The sequence below is a fragment of the Microcaecilia unicolor genome, chromosome 8 (genome assembly GCF_901765095.1).
Source record: "Microcaecilia unicolor chromosome 8, aMicUni1.1, whole genome shotgun sequence".
In the NCBI taxonomy this organism is placed as follows: domain Eukaryota; kingdom Metazoa; phylum Chordata; class Amphibia; order Gymnophiona; family Siphonopidae; genus Microcaecilia; species Microcaecilia unicolor.
In genome coordinates, this window is record NC_044038.1 from 13406769 (window position 1) to 13426037 (window position 19269).

General features: G+C 41.3%; 2 long non-coding RNA genes across 2 annotated transcripts; both read left to right on the top strand.

Annotated features, from left to right (window-relative positions):
• The first annotated feature begins 126 nt into the window (after window positions 1-126).
• On the top strand, window positions 127-7334 carry LOC115475438. Its single transcript, XR_003943031.1, has 3 exons — window positions 127-284; window positions 1678-1784; window positions 7076-7334. It is a non-coding gene; the product is annotated as an uncharacterized LOC115475438 (long non-coding RNA).
• A 3618-nt stretch (window positions 7335-10952) lies between these two features.
• Window positions 10953-12922, top strand: LOC115475439. The gene is made up of 2 exons (XR_003943032.1): window positions 10953-12068; window positions 12138-12922. It is a non-coding gene; the product is annotated as an uncharacterized LOC115475439 (long non-coding RNA).
• Window positions 12923-19269: the final 6347 nt, after the last annotated feature.

Sequence of the window (19269 nt, forward strand, 5' to 3'; positions counted from 1 at the left end):
GGCTAATCTAACCTCCGAGACCGAACACTGCAGTGCAGCCAGCTGAGCCACTTACTTCCGTCCCCCTCTACTGACGTCAGAAGCCGCGACGGCCACGGGCGTGGCTACTGGTGCTACTAGCAGCACTTTAGGGCATCAGGACAGGAGTGCGGTGCTTAGCTGTACCTACACAGGGACTGCACTGGAGTGACCCGCGGAGTCCTGCGCTGCTGCTAGTCGCTGAGCCTGCGAGGTTAACTGCAAATCAAAAGAAAACAAAGTGCTACTGGCTTCAGAGAGCTGAGGTACAAGTTCGTTTCGGGACAGGCTTATGAACCTCAACATGTATGCACTGGAAGAGAGGAGGGAGACATGGTAGAAACGTTTAAATATCTCAAGGGCATTTAGGTACAGGAAGAGAGCCTTTTTCAAATGAACAAGAGCTCTGGAATGAGGGGTCATACCACAAAGTTAAGAGGGAATAGGCTTAGGAGTAACCTAAGGAAATATTATTTCACAGAAAGGGTGGTGGAATCGAGGACTGGTCCAGGATTGAAAAAGGCATGGGATAAGCATGTGGGATCAATTAGGAACGGGAAGAACTAGGGGTTACAGAGGATGGGCAGAGTGGATGGGTCATATGGCCTTTATCTGCCAGCATGGTTCTGTTTCTATGTTTCATTTTATTACATGTACAGAGTTGCTATATCCAAACCTTCTCCTCCTCTTCTCCCTATAACCCACTCCCTCAACCAACCCAGGCCTCCTTCTCCTCATTTCCTATCACATCACCGAAGAGGAAACCGCCCATCTTCTTTTCTCCTCGAAATGCACCACCTGTTCCTTTGACCCCATCCCCACCAACTTACTTAACACCATCTCTCCTACTGTCACCCCCCCCCCCCCCATCTGTCATATCCTCAACCTCTCTCTCTCTCCACTGCAACTGTCCCTGACACCTTCAAGTGTCACACCACTCCTCAAAAAACCATCACTTGACCCTACCTGTCCCTCCAACTACTGCCCCATTTCCCTCCTACCCTTCCTCTCCAAGTTACTTGAACGTGCCATTCACAGCCGTTGCCTTGATTTTCTCTCCTCTCATGCCATCCTCGATCCACTTCAATCCATCTTTTGCCCCTTACATTCTACAGAAACGGCGCTATCTAAAGTCTGCAATGATCTCTTCCTTGCCAAATCCAAAGGCCATTATTCCATCCTCATCCTCCTCGACCTATCCGCCACTTTTGACACTGTCAATCACAATTTACTTCTTGCCACACTGTCCTCTTTTGGGTTCCAGGGCTCTGTCCTCTCCTGGTTCTCCTCTTATCTCTCCCACCATACCTTCAGAGTACATTCTCATGGTTCTTCCTCCACCCCCATCCCGCTCTCTGTTGGAGTTACTCAGGGGTTTGTCCTTGGACCCCTTCTTTTTTCAATCTACACCTCTTCCCTGGGCTCCCTGATCTCATTCCATGGCTTCCAATATCATACCAAGCTAAGTGGCCATGAAGTTTAAATTTGATTAAAATAAGAAAATAGAAGTGGGTTACTTAATAGAGGTTTTTGAGCCAGTGATGATCGGGCAGTGCTCCCTAACATTGTTTTACAACACAAGGAGCACATGCCAGGATTGATGCTTTTCCTCTATAATTTAAATAGAATTCATACTTGACACAATCAATATCTATTTAGGAGTCTAAAATTATATGTGTGTTGAGAGAAAGAACGAAGACAGATGCTGGATGGAAGGAAGACAGTGAAAAGAAGATGAGGAAAGCAGAAACCAGAGATGACAAACTGTAAATAATATATATATATATATTTTTTTTTGCTTTAGGATAAAGTAGTATTGTAGCTGTGTTAATAAATGTTTATAATAGAACATGTAAATAAGGTAATCTTTTTATTGGACTAATTTTGATAAATTTTGACTAACTTTCGGAGAACAAAACCCCCTTCCTCAGGTCAGGATAGGACACTAATACACTATACTGTATTGACCTGAGGAAGAAGGTTTTGGCCTCTGACAGCTAAATGCATTAGTCCATTAAAATGGTATTTTATTTTCTATATTTGTTTTATTTCTATTTGTTAATTTGTAAAGTGGTGATTGGTATTTGTTATTTTTTTTTTTTCAAATTTACATCTGTTGTCTTTATATTTTGCACAGTACTAGGGGACATTTTCTGTTTCTGTGGTGTTGCGTTGTATGCAGAGTCAGGCATCTTGGGGGTTGTTTAATTTTTGTCTAAATAGAAAGTTTATGATTACTTGTTCTATAGTGGATTAGGGTGTATCTGTGTTTGTGAAAAAGACATGACTTTCAGTTGGCATTGACTGTGCAGGATTGGCGATCTGTACTTTTCTGTCTGGTTTCCATTTACAATAGGTGAATTGATGTTCTAGTGCTCACTGTAGTGTTTAAGATGCTTTCTTTTTCCTTGTGTGACTCGTAGAAATGACTGCTTATGGTATGGTAGAATTGCTCCATAGGTCCTGAGTGTTTTGTATTCTCGGTGTGCCTAGTACTGGATTTTGGAGGGGGGTGTTAAAAAAATGACCGGCCCCGGGTGTCAACTACCCTAGGTATGCCACTGCCAAAACCTCATGGACACGTAGACTAAAGGCGAGGAAGTGAGGCAAAGACGATGAGGACTTCCAAAATGCTAAATATCTAGGACCTTTAAGATAGCACACAGTGGCATCAGGCCTTGTATTAGCAGTCCAGAGCTCAAAAACTAGTGCCAGCGATAAAAGGGGTTAGCGCCAGATTTGTAGACGTTATAAAGCACCAAATGCTCAGAGCTCGAGTACTGGTGCTAATGTGTATACCAAAGATGCCCGCAAATTGCATCCTAATGTATTTGAATGCTAATGAGGTCAGTTAACTATTCCTTCCTAATGCCCAGAAGCAAATGGTCTGTAATGCTGAAAAATTATCGCCAGCTCAGGGGCAGCATTGCGGGTTCTGGGGATAGGATTTCTTCTCAGATTCTCACTGTCTTTTTAAAGTGGAAGTCTGGCCAGCTTCTACACACTGATAAGCGAGAAACAAACGTGTGCAAATTCGAGCAAAACCGAAAGCACACATCAGCGCCTGTTTTTCTACGCTTAAATATTTGAAAGACTCATACTTAAAGGGGCAGATCAACACTGATGTGCTCTTGTAATTCCAGTTTTTGACTGCATACGGCACAAGAGCCGCACTTTAAGGTGAAACTTTTCAGCACATGCACCAGACACCTTCCTTTTCAGTTTAACAGCACAAATTATGTGTCATTTGCTTGGAGCATTGATTAGCTGTTTTTCTTGCTGTTGCACTATGGGTTGTTTTTTTTTTTTTTAGCACCTGGGCTTTGAACATCAGCCTCCCAGTCAGCAAAAATAAAGACAGCTCAAAGCTGGTAGTTTTTTTTCTTCTTTAACCACAAATAACCATATTCTTAAATCATGATCTAGTGCAGGGGGTAACGATACGAGGGCCGCTTGATAACAGTGATCATAATATGATCGGTTTTGATATTGGCATTGAAGGAAGTGAAACTAGGAAATCAAGTACGCTAGCGTTTAACTATAGAAAGGGTGATTACGACAAAATGAGAAAAATGGTGAAAAAAAGACTGAAAGGAGCAGCTCGCAGAGTAAAAAACTTGCATCAGGCGTGGATGCTGTTTAAAAACACCATCCTGGAGGTTCAGGACAAATATATTCCACGTATTAGAAAAAAGGGAAAAAAGACTAAACGTCAGCCGGCGTGGCTAAACAGTAAGATAAAGGAAATCATTAGAGCCAAAAAACAATCCTTCAGAAAGTGGAGAAGAGAACCAACTGAAAGTAACAGGATAGATCATAAGGAATGCCAAGCCAAATGCAAAGCGGAGATAAGGAGGGCAAAAAAGGACTTTGAGAAGAAATTAGCGTTGGAAGCAAAAATACATAGTAAAAACTTTTTTAGATACATTAAAAGCAGGAAACCGGCCAAAGAGTCGGTTGGGCCGCTGGACGAAAATGGTGTTAAAGGGGCGATCAAGGAGGACAAAGCCGTAGCGGAGAAATTAAATGAATTCTTTGCTTCGGTCTTCACCGAGGAGGATTTGGGGGGGACACCGGTGCCGGAAAGAATATTTGAAGCGGGGGAGTCGGAGAAACTAAACAAATTCTCTGTAACCTTGGAGGATGTAATGGGTCAGTTCAGCAAGCTGAAGAGTAGTAAATCACCGGGACCTGATGGTATTCATCCCAGAGTATTAATAGAACTAAAAAATGAACTTGCGGAGCTACTGTTAGAAATATGCAATCTGTCCCTAAAATCGAGTGTAATACCGGAAGACTGGAGGGTAGCCAATGTTACTCCGATTTTTAAGAAAGGTTCCAGAGGAGATCCGGGAAATTATAGACCGGTGAGTCTGACGTCGGTGCCGGGCAAGATGGTGGAGGCTATTATTAAGAATAAAATTGCAGAGCATATACAAAAACATGGACTGATGAGACAAAGTCAGCACGGATTTAGTGAAGGGAAGTCTTGCCTCACCAATCTAATGCATTTTTTTGAGGGGGTAAGCAAACATGTGGACAATGGGGAGCCGGTTGATATTGTATATCTGGATTTTCAGAAGGCGTTTGACAAAGTGCCGCACGAAAGACTCCTGAAGAAATTGCAGAGTCATGGAATCGGAGGTAGGGTATTATTATGGATTAAGAACTGGTTGAAAGATAGGAAGCAGAGAGTAGGATTGCGTGGCCAGTATTCTCAGTGGAGGAGGGTAGTTAGTGGGGTCCCGCAGGGGTCTGTGCTGGGTCCGTTGCTTTTTAATGTATTTATAAATGACCTAGAGATGGGAATAACTAGTGAGGTAATTAAATTCGCCGATGACACAAAATTATTCAGGGTCGTCAAGTCGCAGGAGGAATGTGAACGATTACAGGAGGACCTTGCGAGACTGGGAGAATGGGCGTGCAAGTGGCAGATGAAGTTCAATGTTGACAAGTGCAAAGTGATGCATGTGGGTAAGAGGAACCCGAATTATAGCTACGTCTTGCAAGGTTCCGCGTTAGGAGTTACGGATCAAGAAAGGGATCTGGGTGTCGTCGTCGATGATACGCTGAAACCTTCCGCTCAGTGTGCTGCTGCGGCTAGGAAAGCGAATAGAATGTTGGGTGTTATTAAGAAGGGTATGGAGTCCAGGTGTGCGGATGTTATAATGCCGTTGTATCGCTCCATGGTGCGACCGCACCTGGAGTATTGTGTTCAGTACTGGTCTCCGTATCTCAAAAAAGATATAGTAGAATTGGAAAAGGTACAGCGAAGGGCGACGAAAATGATAGTGGGGATGGGACGACTTTCCTATGAAGAGAGGCTGAGAAGGCTAGGGCTTTTCAGCTTGGAGAAGAGACGGCTGAGGGGAGATATGATAGAAGTGTATAAAATAATGAGTGGAATGGATCGGGTGGATGTGAAGCGACTGTTCACGCTATCCAAAAATACTAGGACTAGAGGGCATGAGTTGAAGCTACAGTGTGGTAAATTTAAAACGAATCGGAGAAAATTTTTCTTCACCCAACGTGTAATTAGACTCTGGAATTCATTGCCGGAGAACGTGGTATGGGCGGTTAGCTTGACGGAGTTTAAAAAGGGGTTAGATAGATTCCTAAAGGACAAGTCCATAGACCGCTATTAAATGGACTGGAAAAATTCCTCATTTTTAGGTATAACTTGTCTGGAATGTTTTTACGTTTGGGGAGCGTGCCAGGTGCCCTTGACCTGGATTGGCCACTGTCGGTGACAGGATGCTGGGCTAGATGGACCTTTGGTCTTTCCCAGTATGGCACTACTTATGTACTTATGTACTATGTTTATTACAATTTGTAATATTCTCCTTATAATACTTTGTAATTCTGTTTACTATGTAAGCCGCATTGAACTTGCTGTGTGTGGGAAAGCGCGGGGTACAAATGTAATAAATAAATAAAGGCAGCTTGCAAAATTTAAACTAAGCTGTTTTTTCAGTTTACATCATATTGATGTACTTTGCATATCATTATTATATAGCCCACGGCAGGGGCGTAGCCAGACAACAGATTTTGGGTGGGCCTAGACAAGAATTGGGTGGGCACCGTGTTCTCCCCCCCCCCCCCCCCCCAAAAAAAAAAAATCTCAGCTGGTGGGAAAATGCTTCTTTCCACCTTGGCAGCAGGAATGCACTGAAAGCTGAGCATGGGCAGGTGCCAGTGTTGTGGAGATTAGCGTTTTCGTTACCATCAGGGGGGAATCTTCAGGGATTCCCACCAGTTACCACTAAACATGTGCCACTGTTGGGTGGGCCTGAGCCATAAATGGGTGGGCCCTGGCCCACCCAAGCCCACCCGTGGTTACGCCACTGGCCCACGGTGGCTTAATGTGCATTATGGTAAAATACACAATTTGCCTCAACACAAGTTGGAACTACCACCCCCCCCCCCCCCCCTTTAGCAATGTTTTAAGTGTGTCAGTGTAGCCAGTAAACCCATTAATCAATTACAACAGCTGATTAAATGTAGGATTTTAACAAAAGCCTTCTTCAGAAGTTCTTTACATTTTAGTGAGATGCATAAAAAAGCCCAAACTAAAATTATTTTTAACCTGGGAAAGTGTGATATATTTTAAACTCCTCCTGACATGTAAAAAAAATCTTTAAATTTTTTTTTTAAGAAAATGAATAAGATAGAAAAATCTATTTGTAATTATCGTAGAAGTCGCTGGGATTAATTCCCATTCCAGTTCATTTAAAGCCTTTTTTTTTCTGGTAACTTTACTGCTCACAGCTAGAAAGAGGATCTCTGTACGAGGGCTCTGCCATAGGTGAAAGGTACCCATTTGGCCACAGTATGGCACTAGAGCTGCAGAAACATGCTGGAAACATGCCATTTTTAGCATTTCAGAATGCTGCATTTGTCTTCTGGTGTGGGTTTCTAAACGTGATCATCAAAACAGGGCACTTGTTGAACCCAGGGGGGCACGGATTACAAGTTAAGAATTTAATTTTGATTATTTGTGATATTGGCTACTGTTTGAAGAAATCATTAAAACCATCCAAAACCATCTAAATTTCAGGAGATCTCAAGACCGTCTTATTTGGAAAGGCCTACCCCAAGGACTCAGCCAGGGTCTCCACTGCTTGATATACATCAATTTTATGTCAATTCTGGACACATCCACCCCTTCCCTCCTCTCCCCTGGTTTCCCTGTTCCTTCCCCATCCTCTCCATTATTTCTTATGTAGGTTTTAATTTGTATTAGCTTAATTTACTAGATTGGCGTTTGCCTTTGCAGTGTGATGTAAGCCACATTAAGCCTGACGCAGTTGGGAAAATGTGGGGTATAAATGTGATAATAAAATAATAAATAAATTTATTGAGTTTTTGCACATTGGTACTATTTTAAACTGTTTTCTGAGAGTGTTTTCACTGATTAGGGCACAGGGATGTGACCCGCTGAGTGAAAAAGTACCAAAAGTGAGGTATGTGAAGTATGGTCATTTTTGGAGCCATCCTCCTGAAGAAGCCCATGGTGAAACATGATCATGTCGGGGAGAGGATTACAGATTTGATCATATTTTGGATTCCGATTGTGGAGAGATTTCTCTCTCATGTGTGGGATTTTTCATAATGGACCTTTATTAAAACACTTTGGTCTGGTACGCTAGCACCACCTTGAGACATTTCTAATCCTGGGTAATCGACAGCAAACGGCAATATCATCTGATACAGGTAAGTTTTCTTGTTTCACTTAACAGTTTTTAATTAAGGACTTGATCTGGTAGGGATTAATGGTGCAATGATTGAATTTAGTGATTGCCAGGTGGTTGAATGATCACAAGTAATCACTACACTATATTCTGAGCACCAGTTTCACTATATTTTTAGATAGTTTATGTAGTTTGCTTTCAATATTTGATTCTACTGATATAGCGGTCCTTTTTGTATCAAAGTTAGGACTGCCTTTTGTACAGTCCTACATGACCAGTTAGGTATGCAGGAACAGACACTGCCTACAACTCCCAGCTCCACCCCAGACCACCTGGGCACTAACTGGCAGGTGTCATGGCAGTCACACCAGGCTTTAAGCGATACTGTGCAGTTAATTGCCACTGAAAATCTGATGGCCCACTCAGCCTGGTTTAAACGGGCAGGAACATCTCCTGCTCACTTAAACTGCACAGAGTATCAACCCCACATTTTTTTCTCAAGACATCAGTTTAGTGAGAAGCAGGGGAACTGAGTTCAATTCCCACTGTAGCTCTTGTGACTCTAGGCAAGTGACGCAAGCCACTTAGCCCTCCATTGCCCCAGGTACAAAATAAGTACCTGTATATATGACCATCTCTAGGAAAAAGGTAAGTAAAGTCAACAGAAACAAAAAAAAGAGATTTTAATGAATTCTGTTAGAGCAAACAATTAGGATTTATTTACTGCCTTTCTGAAGGAATTCACTCAAAGTGGTGTACAGCAAGTCAAACATAAGCAATAGACAATTACAGCAGTAAAAATATTCAAATACAAAGTATGTCAAAGTATACTACATTACAATGTCAACACAATATGCAACAAAAATTTAATAGACAGCAAAGGGTATTAACCAAAGATGGAGCATATAGAGTAACAGGAATAAGAAAATAAGGGGACTAAGTTGCACATGATGTCAGAGTGTGCATGTGTGAGTGTATATGTGTGTGTGTGTGTCAGTGGTGTAGCTACACGGGGCCTAAGCCCCCCAAATTTGCTCTGGGACCCTGGTTTGGCTGGCAGGGGTCCCCAACCCCCACCAGCTGAAGCCTTTGTCCACCACTGGTCTCTGGCGCCGCTGCATTGCCTGCCCGTCTCTCACTTCCATTAATGGTTTGGCGCGCTTGTTTTAGTGAAACAGAGCATGCATGCATGCTCAATTTCTTTAAAACGAGCATGCCAGACATGAGGGGAAGACAGTGCTTGGAGGCAATGTGGCGGCACCGGAGACCAGAACAGCTTCAGCTGGCGGGGGTTGGGGACCCCTGCCAGCCAAGGTATAAGCGGCAGCAGTGTTTTCAGCTGGCGGGGATTGGGGACCCCCGCCAGCCAAGGTATGTACAGCAGGGTGGCAGACCAAAATGTGCCCCCCCCCCCCCACTTTGGTCTCTGGCCCCCTCCCAGCTCAAGGTCTGGCTATGCCCCTTGGGTGTGTGTCCTTCCTTTAAGCAGAGATAGTCTTCTGTTATGTGAAGCCTTTCAGGGAGTGAGTGAATACTACTACAACTACTTAACATTTCTAAAGTGCTACTAGGGTTACGCAGCGCTGTAAAAAAATTAAAGTTACAGAAGTTCAAACATGTAACTTTTTCAGACTGCTTATGGATCCATGACATGAAAAATCAGCTACACTCAACATTTTAGATCTGCTACTTTAGTCAGGGAGTCACATATGTAAACCATTTTGATTAGAACCATAGAAAGGTGGCATATCAAATCCCATCCTCTTTTCCCTATCAAAATCCAGAAATTAACTCTGCCATAGCACGGCAATAGTCACATTATAGTGTCACAAGAGGCACATCCAGCCTGATTTTCAAGGTAACCAAAACATGCCAGTTTCTCTCATTCCTAGCCCAATGTCTGCTAATATCTCTGATAAATATTCATTATGGAGTGAGGAGTGGCCTAGTGGTTAGAGCACCGGTCTTGCAATCCAGAGGTGACCGCTTCAAATCCCACCGCTGCTCCTTGTGATCTACGGCAAGTCACTTAACCCTCCATTGCCTCAGGTACAAACTTAAGATTGTGAGCCCTCCTGGGACAGAGAAATACCCAGAGTACCTGAATGTAACTCACCTTGAGCTACCACTGAAAAAGGTGTGAACAAAATCTAAATAAATAAAATTGTGGATACCAAAAATCAGATGAACCTGTGAGCCTTGAAGATCAGATATGAATACCAGAAATTCAGTGATCGGCAATATCTCCATAAGATGCTGCCTACAATTCAACTCTACTTTTTTCCATAGCAGTTCAGAATGGATTACAATAAGAATAAAATCAGTTCACAATCTCATTCAAAATGTCTACTTACCATATGATAGAATCCATCTCTGCTCAACGGCCACTCACTCCATGGTAAAACATGAGAAATCTGGGGGAAAAAAGGCAGCTCTCCCCCCCCCCCCCCCCAAAAAAAAAAAAAAAAAAAAAAATTAATCCCTGGTGGAAAGAAACACAGAAACAGCAGCAGTGTTTTTCCATATTTCATACAGAATTTTATTTCTGGTTATAGAAACAAAAGGCTAAGAGGAGAAAACTCCCTCAACCACATACATCAACTTTCAGTGTACAGTATAAACAGGGAACAGTTAAACTGAAAAAAAAATAGAATTTAAAAACTTTATTACAGCCCTAAAACATCAAACTAATATATTAGAAATCACATTCAGTTTTCAAATTATTTTAAAAAGTATGGCTCCTCATAAAAAAAAAATACTGTATCCTCAAATTGAAAACCAAGTCTCAGATTGATGTTGGCTTTCATGAACAGTTAACTGTCTTTTCCCACATCTAATTCATCTTTACAATTTTTCATGCGTCACATGGCTTGCACATTCAGGATGGGTGTGGAGAGGACTATGTATTAAGTTATGTCCAATAAAAAGGTATCATCTTATTTTCTTTTCCATGTTTTATTTTGTTTGATTTCTAGAGAGGACTATTGAAATGCCACATACTTAAGATCCCACTTTGCAGATAAAGCATGCTTTCAATATTGAAACCTTTATATCAATATAAAAAAATACTTTCTGCTTTTTTAATTTAGGAACAAAAAAATACCCCGATTCCCTCTGACTTGTAAATGCTGATGCTTCTTCAGTTCTATCCAGTTCAATCCTAATCTGTTACTGTAGTTAAACATCCTGCAAAACTGTTACAAAATAAAATCTACTCTACAGCACATACTGTACTTGTTTGCATAGTTAGCTGTCGACACCAGAAATATATTAGATTCAAAAATACATTTGCCACCCTCTCCAATAATCTTACCAAGAAGAGAAACGCCACAATGATTTTATCAATCCAAATTTAAACTACTAGTCCCTTTTCACTGCATGATCAGTTCTCGGTTACCTTTTCTTTTCATATTTTGGCATATTTGGGTACTACATGCTGTGAAGAGCAGAAACGAGAATTACTCTCTTCCAGCACAAACGTTTTAAGAGGAAGATTATCCTTTCAAACATTACTGTTCCAACAACTTCCTGCTTCTTTCTAGCTCCTTGGGACAGACCATAAACTGGTCAATGAACAGGCCAATTAACCTATGTAAAATGAAATCTCTCTCAACTTGTAGCTTATGCACGCGAGTTATCTACTCATAATGCTTAATTCACAGATAATTCAAATCTATGTGATTTGAGAATCTACAACTAGTAGATATGATCCACCATAACACTAGGGATGAATGCCCTTAATGCTGAAGCTTATTTTAGTACTGAGGTCTTCAAAACTCAATTGAAAAAAATACAGCCTGGCGAAGCGAACACTGGGAACAGTGAGTTCTACATCCTTCTCTCTTGCTGCTTTAAATTGTCCTTCTGTGTTTAATTTTGAAACTATCTGGCTATCACTTCAAGAATTACAAAAAAATCACCATCTGGCCAATTCTAGGCATTGTCCTACCAAAGACATTTATTTGAAGGAAGGAGTTTTAAAAAACTAGAGATTCAGGAGGCACTGATGAAGGACAACCTGGTTATTCACTGGAACATGGAATCTATGGAAAATACAGCATACAGGAGGAATCTGCGTGTTATGAATTTTCCTAAGATTCTTACTGTATAATGAGATGTTTAACAAGTATCTTCAGTGGTAAAAGCTAAATCCTCTCTTCCTCCTATTTCTAATAAATATTTTGCCAGAAGCTAAGAGAAGGAAAATGGAGGGAGGAAGTAATGTGACGCAACCCTTTGACAGTCTCAAACAGACACATTTCTGGAAGAGTCAGCTAGAGACTGCTGTTCCTAGTATTCGTTTACAGTTAGTTTTGAACTCAGGTTGGCTTTTGAAGTTTTCAAAGTGCGTCATTTGCAGTCTTTAGGGTGTAAGTTCCCCCCTCCCCCCGATGTTTTTTGAGAAACACAGAAGAAACATATGCTAAGGCCTAAAGTTGTGCAGCTAGGGGCTTATTTATACGATTTCCTTATGAATGTATTGTGGTTTATCAAAGTACTAGATATGTATTCTATGAACCGTTTATCTTCACCAGGACCTACTGGCACACTTCCTTTAGGTGAGGTGCCCCTGGCTCCCTGAGATTGTAAAGAAGATGCTATACAATCTGCTATAATTTCCTCTTAATTATTATCCTTAGTATTCTCTATGTTAATTACTAGCCCCCTAGATTGTGGACTGACTCAAGAAAAAGAATTATAAGATTTTGTTTCCCATTATATTTTTCTTAGTGGTTCTTTTTCTTTTAATTTCCTTAGAGCAATGTGTGTTTTGCTTGTTAAGCTTATATTGTTTGATAACATTTTATCCAACCTGACTCCAAGGATGAGTCATCTATACATTCCAGCAACGGGCAGAAATTTCAACTGTTATTATAAAGCTGTTATTACTAATGAACCATATATTTTGGTAGAATATATTACCACCATGCAAGCTATTCATCATTTGAAATTGGGGGAGGGAAATATGGTTGTAAGATCTGTGGTGTACATTTTGTAATTGAGAATAGTGCTAAAATAGGTGAGATTTGCCTGCTTCAGAATAATAATTTCTGTACATGTGCAAGGAAGGTGTCAAGATTAGGCCATCTTTTAATATTCAGGCTTCCAATCGGAGAAAAGGATCTATCTCGGAGAAGCTAATGTCCTCAAAGCAGAAAAGCCTATGCTATGACTCCATTTCTAAGTGTAAGGGGAGGCAGGATTAACTGGGAAAAAAATGTTTCAAAGATAATTGATATGCTTGTTGGAAGAAATCACTGAAAACGCTGGAAGCAAACTTATACAAACTGCGTGCTTTCAAGAAAAATTCCTCAGTCCTACCTCAGATGCCTAATCTCCTTCATCCCTAACAAAGTCTACATGCAAATAGAAAAAATGCTTTTCAAGAAGTAATGACTTGCATGTGATCATTTTCAGATTTCTATTGCATTTACACTATTATAGATTAAGTTATATTCCAGGGGCCCGCAAGAGCAAAGTTTTACCATCACTTATAATGGTATGAGATGGAGCATCCCAATTATTTCAAAGAAAAACAACATTATACATCTTATTCTGGAGATTCATATCTATACTTTCAATAATGGAACAATTTTAGTGATCAAATCAGCTGTCAATCAAAATGACCAGTGCCCTATCACAGAACTATGCACTGTCGGCTTGAAAAATAAATTTCCTAGTTAAAATTCAGTTTGCACACTGTGCCTGTTCTCCAACTAGTGATGACTTTAATGAATCTGAGGGGCCTTCTGGGTTTCATCTGACAAATTCATAAGAAACAATGCTGACAGACATGTTTGTATAACAAACCACTTCCATCACTGGAAAGGTCATGACATCTAAACAATTTTAGGATAAGCAGAAATTGTAGTAACTGAAAAAACAGCAGACTGGCTAAAAAAAACTGTTTATATGGTCTTTGGTTACATCATTTCTTGGCGAGAAGCCATGCTATCAACAGAGAGGTAGAAAATAGAGCATAATAGGTTGTTGATATCTGCTGTCATCATGAACAAGTACCATCTAGTAGCAGTACTAATGAGAGAACAGATTGATCCACAAACCACAAACAATATCACTGATCACCATCTCATCACAGAGGAAAGCCTTAATGACATGAAGGTAGCACAAGGCAGAATGAACACCAAAGCAGTACTGCAAAGTAACAGACCACAAGAAGGACTGTCATTTCACCTTGGAAAGTGGGAATATTTTTTTAGTGCAATAGACATCCAGGGTTTGTTTTGGGTTTTTTTTTTTTAACTGTAAAAATGCTCAACATTAATCTCTATAAAACTAAAGGATTCGTTTTGTGATATTTGTGGTCCATCTCTGAAACACAGTATGAGCTAATGAACTAATTTTATTAGTGTTCACCTATTCCACTTATACCTAGTGTCTTTAGTAACTTAACATTAAGTGGTGATTATGAAGTACAAAAATCAGAACTATATAAGCAAATGATCTATAAATGATAGATCATTTGCCAAATTAGGACTCTGGATACTGGTAATGTTAGAAACTGCTTAATGTCTCACCGAAGTAATATGTATGTACCACCCCTCTCCCCACCCCCCTCTGTTCTCACTCAGAAACTCAATGAGCACACGTGGAGTAGCTGCCTAATGGTTAGTGCAGAAGCCTGAGAAGCTGGGGAACCAGGTTTGATTCCCTCTGCATCTGCTTGTGACTCTAGGCAAGTCACTTAACCCTCCATTGCCCCAAGTACAAAATAAGTACCTATTTTACTATGTAAACCGCTTTAATTGTAACCACAGAAAGGTGGTATATCAAATCCCACCCCTTTCTTTATAAACACCCCGATTCATGCCCAGGAAACCTGCATTGGTGTACACCTCCCCACCGCCCAAAGCCAGTTGTATCACTCAATACCATATACTGTAATTTTGAGCTTGTATGAAATGACAATTACAACAAAGTCCCAAACTCTTACACATTCCTCTTAGATTCCCCTGTACAATTTTCCTCACCCATCCACTACCTTTTTTACAATTCTACTTCGTCATTTTTTTTTTTTTTTTTTAAATCCCCTTCAATATGGCCACTGGGCCTTTCCAACACAATCCCCTTCAATGTATACACTTACCCTCTTACGATGCTCCTCGATGTATTTTAACATCCTTTTACAGTCTCTCAGTGATATACCCTCAGGACCACCCCGAAAGTCTTACCCTTTCAAAGGATTTCTGAAACGCATCCACAAGCCCTTTTAAACCTCTGTCGTCATGGATCGAGTCATAAAAATTCTCATCACCCTCAGAGACCTCAACCCTCCCCACCCCACATACAATCGTGTAAATTGTACCCATCCAGTCAAGCATGCTCGAAGGGCTGGTTGTTTTCACAGTATCACCATGAGCTCTGAGTGTGGAGCAAAGAATGCAACTTTGCATTTCTGCAGACAGGTTTGTGCAATGTCCCCGCTTCAGCAACACAATTGTGAATTTCCACAGCATAGTAACGACCCCTATAAATGCAATATAAGAATAGCAAAATTGCCCAACTTCTAGTTTCTCATTAAAGGATGTGGCAGTGGTGATTTTGTTTGTTAGCAGAATTTAAATCTTTTGTTTTCCCTCTCAGGTCAAAAGGCTCTTGTTTTCAAAGTACAGTACTAGTCTTGAAGGATTATCAGGGAATACATACCGTACTTTTAAAATTAAGAATGTACCATGTTACACAAATAACTGGTAAGTAAACTCTTATTGGTCAGTATGCTAAATTGAATTAATCATTCAATATTAGCTGCCCTGCTGCAACTCACTTCAATACTTTCTCCCAGGACACCTAATCACAGTGAGGATAGCCCAGGTGTACCATCTGGAAGATTGAGGGAAGGGGCTAAATACAGCTACCTTCAGCCTCACTCTTTAAGCAAGCAAAAATTTACATTTCAGTAGTTTAAACTTAACTTTTTAGACTATATTTACATTATTTAAATAGACATATCCACTGACCATTCAGTAAATATTTCCCTTATGCCTTATTTGTCCTGTCTGTCCTATTAGATTGTAAGCTCTCTTGAGCAGGGACTGTCTTTTCTACATGTTAAATTGTGAAGCGCTGCGTACAACTGGTAGCGCTATAGAAATGATTTATAGTAGTAGTAGTAGTAAATATTTCCTCTCTTCTTTCCCCTTTAACCTTCACCCTATGACCCCCTCATTCTAGAGCCTCTACTGCAAAGAAACAGGCCCAACTCCTTGGAAGTATTTAAATACCCCACTTCGCCTCCAGGATATATACAAAGCAGCAGCAGGACTTCTAGGAAGGGGAAACAGACATCACAGAAACTTTGACGAGACTGGCATTTGTCTGCTATGCTTGCAGGTGATGCTGTAAAACACATAGTACAAAATTATATAAATGTAACGAAAACATGTCTTTTGGCCCAGCAGTTTCTTCCAGCTCAGGTGTTGAGGTGCGGAGTGGCCAATTTAACATCCTGAAGGAAGCAACAAGCAAGTTTAGCTCCAAGGCTTTCCCCCAGAATGGGGATGAAACGCAAGGGACAAGCTCAAGATTTCCCTTCAGAATCTCAGCAATTGGCGCCTTTCAGGTAGGCAACCATCCCAGAGATATTCACCAGATTACCATAGACGCCGGCAGCCCCATTAGGACGATTGAAGCAGCATCTCTTGGGGAGACAGAAGCAACTCTGAGCCCAGTCCCTGCGTGAAGCCCACCTCTTCCAAGGATGGTGTCTTTGCAGCTGGAACTGCAGCAAAGCCTGTCACATGCCAGCACGCTGAATGCCGACGGGAGTGACTGCCTAAGGAGACACGCCTGGGACAGCTTCCAAGGAGCAAATGGCTCCTGAAGTGGAGGGAACAGTGGGAAGAACTATGAGCACCCTGTAAAAACAGCCCTGTTTAGGCAAGACATTCTAGAGCCTATAATAAGTATTCCTTCTTTAGAGAAAGCAATCTACTGTGGACACTGAGCACTTTGTGGGATGCTATTACTGTCTTGCATAAATCTATTACAGATCTTATGGCTGCTAATCAGAAAAGTTCTTCAGAATTACTGGGAACTTTTACAACCACTCAGGAGCGATTGGTTAAGTTAGAAGGGCAATGACTGAGTCATGCACTGCTCAACTAGCTTTAATTAAAGATTAATTTTATCTCTAATTAAAGTTAGTTGAGCAGTGCATGTTAAGCTTTCTATGAACTTTAATTTTAAGTTCATAGAAAGCTTAAGATTGTGGAAAATTTGCCCCTCTTAAACTTCCCAAAACATCCAATTATGTCTGCAGTAGTCTTATTGAATAAATATCTGGAAGAGGTTTTGCATGTGCCTAAAGAAGTACTTCCTCCTTTTGCCAAGGTGTATTATATACAGTGGTGGAAATAAGTATTTGATCCCTTGCTGATTTTGTAAGTTTGCCCACTGACAAAGACATGAGCAGCCCATAATTGAAGGGTAGGTTATTGGTAACAGTGAGAGATAGCACATCACAAATTAAATCCGGAAAATCACATTGTGGAAAGTATATGAATTTATTTGCATTCTGCAGAGGGAAATAAGTATTTGATCCCCCACCAACCAGTAAGAGATCTGGCCCCTACAGACCAGGTAGATGCTCCAAATCAACTCGTTACCTGCATGACAGACAGCTGTCGGCAATGGTCACCTGTATGAAAGACACCTGTCCACAGACTCAGTGAATCAGTCAGACTCTAACCTCTACAAATGGCCAAGAGCAAGGAGCTGTCTAAGGATGTCAGGGACAAGATCATACACCTGCACAAGGCTGGAATGGGCTACAAAACCATCAGTAAGACGCTGGGCGAGAAGGAGACAACTGTTGGTGCCATAGTAAGAAAATGGAAGAAGTACAAAATGATTGTCAATCGACAAAGATCTGGGGCTCCACGCAAAATCTCACCTCGTGGGTATCCTTGATCATGAGGAAGGTTAGAAATCAGCCTACAACTACAAGGGGGGAACTTGTCAATGATCTCAAGGCAGCTGGGACCACTGTCACCAACGAAAACCATTGGTAAACACATTACGACATAACGGATTGCAATCCTGCAGTGCCCGCAAGGTCCCCCTGCTCCGGAAGGCACATGTGACGGCCCGTCTGAAGTTTGCCAGTGAACACCTGGATGATGCCGAGAGTGATTGGGAGAAGGTGCTGTGGTCAGATGAGACAAAAATTGAGCTCTTTGGCATGAACTCAACTCGCCGTGTTTGGAGGAAGAGAAATGCTGCCTATGACCCAAAGAACACCGTCCCCACTGTCAAGCATGGAGGTGGAAATGTTATGTTTTGGGGGTGTTTCTCTGCTAAGGGCACAGGACTACTTCACCGCATCAATGGGAGAATGGATGGGGCCATGTACCGTACAATTCTGAGTGACAACCTCCTTCCCTCCGCCAGGGCCTTAAAAATGGGTCGTGGCTGGGTCTTCCAGCACGACAATGACCCAAAACATACAGCCAAGGCAACAAAGGAGTGGCTCAGGAAGAAGCACATTAGGGTCATGGAGTGGCCTAGCCAGTCACCAGACCTTAATCCCATTGAAAACTTATGAGGGAGCTGAAGCTGCGAGTTGCCAAGCGACAGCCCAGAACTCTTAATGATTTAGAGATGATCTGCAAAGAGGAGTGGACCAAAATTCCTCCTGACATGTGTACAAACCTCATCATCAACTACAGAAGACGTCTGACCGCTGTGCTTGCCAACAAGGGTTTTGCCACCAAGTATTAGGTCTTGTTTGCCAGAGGGATTAAATACTTATTTCCCTCTGCAGAATGCAAATAAATTCATATACTTTCCACAATGTGATTTTCCGGATTTAATTTGTGATGTGCTATCTCTCACTGTTACCAATAACCTACCCTTCAATTATGGGCTGCTCATGTCTTTGTCAGTGGGCAAACTTACAAAATCAGCAAGGGATCAAATACTTATTTCCACCACTGTAAGTCCATGGGATCAGTTCAGAATGAAGTTGCTACTCTGACAAACACGGATTTGACTGCTTTCTTTAGTTTAAACCTTTGTAGGGGTTTTTGTTCTTGCAGCTTCAAGGATTTTTCCTCACTTCCCCACTCCTTATTGTGGACTAGGTAGCACATTATTTGATGATCATATGTTTTTTGCTTTGTAATATTTCTATTTTGTGCTTTTCTTTTCAAGCTGGTACCGTAAATCTAATTTCAATTCAATAAAGAATCAGGTTTCACAAGACTTCATTCACAACTACCTGGGTGTTTCCCCCCTCTTTTCTACCTTCTCCTGTTTCATCTAGCCAAGTCATTGCAGCTTCTGTAATCCTGCAATAGTGGACCCTAAATTGGGCCACTTGTAATCATCACCACAGCATAGCTACCAAGTACTACTTCCCACAAGGAAATGTGCATGCTACCTGCACATCGTCCCCTGCCCCAACCTACCTGTGAAGCAGAAGAACTGGCCTGAAATAGAAACTAGTGCACTTTATAGTTTCTAAAGTTTATAAAGGTAGTGCTTGCAACAGCACAGAATTTTATCACTCACAGTTAACTCTGACTTCTGGATAAAAATC